Source organism: Watersipora subatra, chromosome 5 (assembly GCF_963576615.1).
Source record: "Watersipora subatra chromosome 5, tzWatSuba1.1, whole genome shotgun sequence".
NCBI classification, from domain to species: domain Eukaryota; kingdom Metazoa; phylum Bryozoa; class Gymnolaemata; order Cheilostomatida; family Watersiporidae; genus Watersipora; species Watersipora subatra.
In genome coordinates this window covers 48541310-48547309 of record NC_088712.1, presented here as the reverse complement: position 1 = coordinate 48547309, position 6000 = coordinate 48541310, and positions in this window count along the sequence as shown.

The following is a 6000-nucleotide window of genomic DNA, read 5'->3' as shown; positions in this document are numbered from 1 at the left end:
CATGTGAAAATAAACATATATCTACAAAATGAAAAGTTTTTCAACTATTTTGTCGATCACAAAATATAATATTCCGAAGATTGGTGTGATTGTGTAATGACGAGAAACAAGATTTAACCAATCACAAGATGATTATGCCTTCTTAATGGTTAAATCTACTGTTTTGCTGCTGCACCTCTTGCAAGACCTCATTAAGGTCTATTTTATATGATGTGCGTACATATTATATTATATAAAGTATATTTGATATGCGATTTCTTATTTGTAGCAAAGTTTTCTCGGTCAGATAATACTAAAAGATTTTGATTGTTTCTTTTAAGTAATCATAGGATGTGGATAGATGTTGCATGACAAGAACTTATTATTAAATTTCACAGTTGGTTGAAGCACACCTGTTTGTGAATGTCACCATTGTACATTGAAATCCTTTTTGTCTGTTAGTGAGCCCAGCATTGTATTCTTTCTGCATCTTGATGGGTCATTTTTTATATAATATATCGCTGAAAAGTTCAACTGGTTTGACTTTTTTCTATTGGTCTAAATTTGATTCGAGCTGCATTCATGTGTATATGAGCTAATGGCGTTGTTTAATTACATTACATGAAATTCAAATCGAAACTCACCAATTTAATGAACAATGTTGTAATAGTAGAGTTAAAAGGGTAAAAGAAGATTCACTAAAAAGAGTCCAAAGTAAGAACAGGGTGGCCTAGATATGTTTATGGATGATTACACTCTTGCAACTGGAGTTTGTTTAGACCGATCGGTTAGGGTGGTCGACGTTTGGCATACACCGTGTAGCTGCACTGCGCAATGAACTCTATCACCTTCATAATTTTTATCTAGGTTTTTGCATCTCCTAAAGTAAAGAGGTTTCTGCAGCTGCAGAGCTTCAGTAACACAATCAGCCCCGCTGGTTCACCTCCTGGGGCAAGGCAGGACTCCAGCATGGAGTCCGACTCGCAGTCACAGGTTGAGGAGGGAAATCTCAGGCTTGAGGATGGGCGGCTCATCGTAGGTGAGTCAATAAATATCATTCCTTCTGATCTATTAACAGCTTGGTGGTAGTTGGCAGAGGAAGTAACTCGCTTCAACCGCTTTGTTCTGTCATTTGTAAGTCCAACCCAAAGTTAGTGATGATAATGAATGCTCAGACAAGGGTTGGCCACAGAGTTTATTCATATATAATGACTAGCGGAATGTCCAGCGTTGCACAGGTATTAAAAAGCAGCCTATAAGCAGTGATAGCAAAGCCACACTTATAAACTCAGCTTATAAATAATGTCACTTGCCATTAGCCTGGCATATTGCCAATGGCTAATTTAAGAAAGCTAGTTATCAACTGTTTATCAACTGATATCAACTAGCTTTTACTAATACATAGAATGACGGCGCAGCAGAGAGCGGTAGCGTATTTTCACCCACACAGCGACATATATCGCCTAATGAATTCATCAATCTAGCGTAGCTCAGTGGTTTAGCATATTGTCTGAGTAGCGAAAGGTTCCGAGATCAAATCTCCCGCGATATGATTTCTTCATTCCAAAATTTTAATATCTATAACTGGACATGCCGAAGGAAAGACTTACAAACTCTGAGAATTATATATATACAAGTAGATGTTTTATGACATTGGTTCAAAAACATCTCCGCCAGCTGAATATCAACCAATGAAATTAGAGGTTAAAGGTCATTTCCTACTGTAATCGCTATTTTTATTAGTTGTAAATGAATTACTATGATGACTAGCTTATCTTTTCAAAATTCTAAAAAGTTTGTTCATCACTCAATAATTTCCGAGTTCTGTCTTCTCATTTTTCTTTTGGCATGCGACAGAAAACCTCGTTTAGTCGATGATTATCAACACCAATAAAGAGTTATACATGCGAAACAATTAGCCAGCGAGATGCAAGTAAATTTGAAGCATTCTCAGTAAACGCCAATATGTTGAACCTCATATCATCTGAATCATGCGCTCACCAGATTAGTTCCTGTGAAATTCCACTCTCTCAGCTGCCACTTAGATGGATGACTTGAAACTGAAACAAACTATTTGCAATAAATATGCTTCAAGTGTTGCTCCACGTGGAGATGCATGTCTTGGTTTAGCCGATTGAATATAAGCCACTGTTGACAGCTGTGCATTTTGGTGAAACGAAAGTTGACTGCTGCAAACAGAGGATTTTGTCCACAGTTTTATCATGTCAAACTATTTGATTAAAGGGTAATTCGCATCAAATTTTAAAAGATTAAAGCAGAAAGTAGAGATATTTTTTATCATTTGAGATTTTGTTTGTCGTTTTATGTAATCTGACTGCCAGGAGGTTTTAGGATTAAAATTGACAAAACTTGATCGTAGTTAAACCACTCAGGAGAAAAATATGTGCCCAGACTTTTCCAAAAATGATGTCAATAGTGATGCATTGTTTATAAGTCATGAATATATGATCTCATCAGCATTGGGTATTCGCATGATTACGAAGTGTTTACAGAAAAACAGTCGGACAAATTCTAACAAACCTATATTGGAATCATTTGAGACACCTATGGAAATGTATCTGAGGCTATATTTGAAGTTTTATTCTGACCATCATGAGCAAATGCAAAATATAATATGTTGTCAATAGAGGCGTGTAACACAGCAACTTGGAGGCAGTAGCTGGTGTCATAAGAAGAGAGACAAGCAGGAAGTGTGACTATTTTTGGAGAAGTATTTTTCTTCTGATCATTTTAACCGCAATCAAGTTTTGTCAATTTTAGTCTTGAAATGTCATGCCAATCAGATCACCTAAAACACCAAACTAAATCTCAAATGACAAAAATATACCTATAGTAAGTTTTATTAAAATCTGATGTGAGTTACCCTTTAATCCCTTCTATATGATCGATCGGCTAGAGGAAGATACATACATTGAGTGTCAGACATAAAAAGGTGTCGTTGATAGTGTTAGTCATGATATAACCTGAAGAATGTCTGAGCACCTGTCATACTTGTCTGAGAACCTGTCATACTTGTCTGAGCACCTGTCATAGTTGTTGGGGATATTGTCCGCTCTAAAACAGCATCCTCTGGTATAAGTAAACTTCCTTAACTGAAACAGATTCTGCAAATATGTCTTTAGCCTGAGACCCTTGTTCAACCTTTACCCTACCTTCTTGCTAACAGATAACAATGCCGCTCTATCTAAGGACCTCAGTCAACTGCCTCCACACGCTTTACAATCTCTAACCACTGCTACTGAGCTTAACCCTAACAGTGTAATGTCTAACCCTCAAGGGGCTGTGGTCACTTCCACTCGCGCCCAGCGCTCTCTCTATAGGCTCGAAGAATGTGACACTCGGCTGAATCTTTCTGTAACTCGACAACACCGTGTGACACTCACAGGTAGGTGTCTTCCTACAACAGTACCTCAGTATGTCTATCCTATAGAGCTATTTCGCATCCATCTTATCTGATCAGATATGCATGGAGTGTCTTTGAATATATTAGGTGTTACCTGAAACCTTTCATTTTATATTTATTCATGAATTTCAAAGAGGGTTTTATTTTCTGATAGACGCAACTCAGTCTCGTCTATGTAAACATTCATTCTATTAAAAGTGAAGCCTATTCTATCTTTCTGACGTTGCTCACGCTCTTTCTGACGTTGCTCACGGTAATAGTGCAAAATATCTGTCAACTCCACTCCCATTTCGTTATAAGTATGCTCGGATAATCTTTAATAAGGCTGTTCAAATTTGGCAGATATGTAAGGAGAAGACAAACCCTCGTCTAATTTATGAACATTCTAATTATTTTCGATTTGGCTTCATTTACAAATATTCTAATTTTTCTCATTTAGTTACGATCCATTAATTCTATTTTTTTAATTTAATTCAAGTTATGAAGACCCGTGTTCTGCTTTTAGAATGTAGCGAAGTGGCAGGTGAACCTCTATGAAATGCTGTAACACCAAAGTAATACTAATTTAATCGATTGTTCTACTGTTTTTAATTGTGTTGTGTCATATTGCATCCTGTAACCCTCAGGTTGTGATATGCCTATCACAACACTATACATGTAGATAGAGACAGAGATAACTAGTGTTCTCTAGTCTCTAGTGATCTCTATGTCTCTATATGATAGAGTTATATAGATCTTTTATAGACCGTTAAATGTTTGGTGATTGATTCAGTGGAAAGTTTAAGCAAGTTGCTGTTGAGTTGTTAGTTAGGAAAAATGCCACGCAGCTCAACATTTGCATTTGGGAATTGTTTGCTCTTTAATGGTTAAACAGAATTCAGCACCGAACAGTTAATATGAAGAAAAAGTTGAAGCCCAAAATTTTTATTTTTCAAATCTCGTAAGACGGTATGATAAAGGAACTAACCTGCTATTGGTTGTTTAATTGGAATAAATCACCCAGACAAGGACAAATGGATTACCAATTGGCAGCCTCTGTAATTCACGAGGAGACAAACCATAAACAGAATCAGTGTAAACTAACCTTTCGTGTAAAACAGCTTTACAAAGTTTTTCAGATTTTACTTAGCACATTTCCGTTTCTATTTAGGAGTTGCTACTAATCTTGTAAGCTCTCTGTTAGTGATTATCAACTAGAGAACTAGTATGCTTTACTTGGATTAGGTATCAGCCATCTGGGCTATATTAGCCCTTAACACTAACTGTGTATTTGAGCTATGATTACTCCGCACACCTTGTTAGCTGCTAGCGTTTCTCGTAGTCTGCTCTGTACACACTTTACATGATAGTATCATTAGTACTTCACCGCATTGCTGCTTTCTGCACTCTCACTCAGGCTATCATAACCTCTGCTCTTAGGCTAGTTGATAATCATTGCATTTCTATGCTTTAAACAGCTGAACCGTTACACAATTTTGATCATTGAAGAAAGCTTTTCCTAAAAGGTCCATCCTTAAAAGACTAAGGATTTGTTAAAGTTTTTGACTGGTTGATGAGATATCTGATTCATAACTGGAACCATTCTTATTAATTAGCTATACAAACTGTTGTAAGTTTAATTACTTTTTATTGTAAATAGGTAAATGTAGGTAACCCATAACTCATATTTTTATAGAGTAAAATATATCATTTTATAGCGTGAGCGATAGCATTTAATAGTGTAGGAGATTTCCTTTAATAGAGTAAGAGATAGCATTTTATAGAGTAAGAGATACCCTTTTATATAGTAGATTTCCTTATTATATAGTAAGAGATAAAATTTTATAGAGGAGATATATCCTTTTATAGAGCATTTTATTATCTCTGGCCGTTTTGAAATCTATTCTTACTTCTCAATTTTTTAGTTTTGTAAAACCCTCAGCTGTCAACCCAACACTACATGTAACTATTATCTGCAGGAATTGAGACACTCGCTACAATGAAAAAATGTAACATTGTGGCAGCCCGCTCAATCACAGCAAGTCCTTTATGGCTTTGTACAAAAGTGCCTTCACTATATTCATGCATTCATTCGCTCCCATTCACTCTCGCCTTTGGCTTGTTATCTGCATTTCATTATTGCCCTGAGCCTATTCGTGTTTAATCAACCTTATTTTCAGTATGTAAAGTTATGCGTTTAGCTAGACTGAGGTCATGTTACGCATAGTCTGCGGGGGAGGTGTCAGAAGACTTGTTTGAGCATAACTTTTCTGCTTGTGCTGATATTATCTACAAACACAGTACAATAAGAGTTAGTCGCTAGCGTGCAAATAGCTATCGAGAGAAACATCCACAGGCGGGGCTTTTACTCATCTAGTTCACATAATCTTATCTGTATTTATTACTCAGGTAGAGAGGGCGAGCTCCAGTCTGACGAATTACAGGAAGTCGATAACGTCTGTGATGATTATCACTACGAATCATCTAACTCTTCGGCGTATGGAGATAGTAACTTCACTCGCCTTCGAGCCGGCGGCTCTTTATATCTAAATAAGTACGCGCCACGAGAGGATTTATCTCAGCTACTATCCGGTGATAGCCTGGTTTCTTCAGACTTT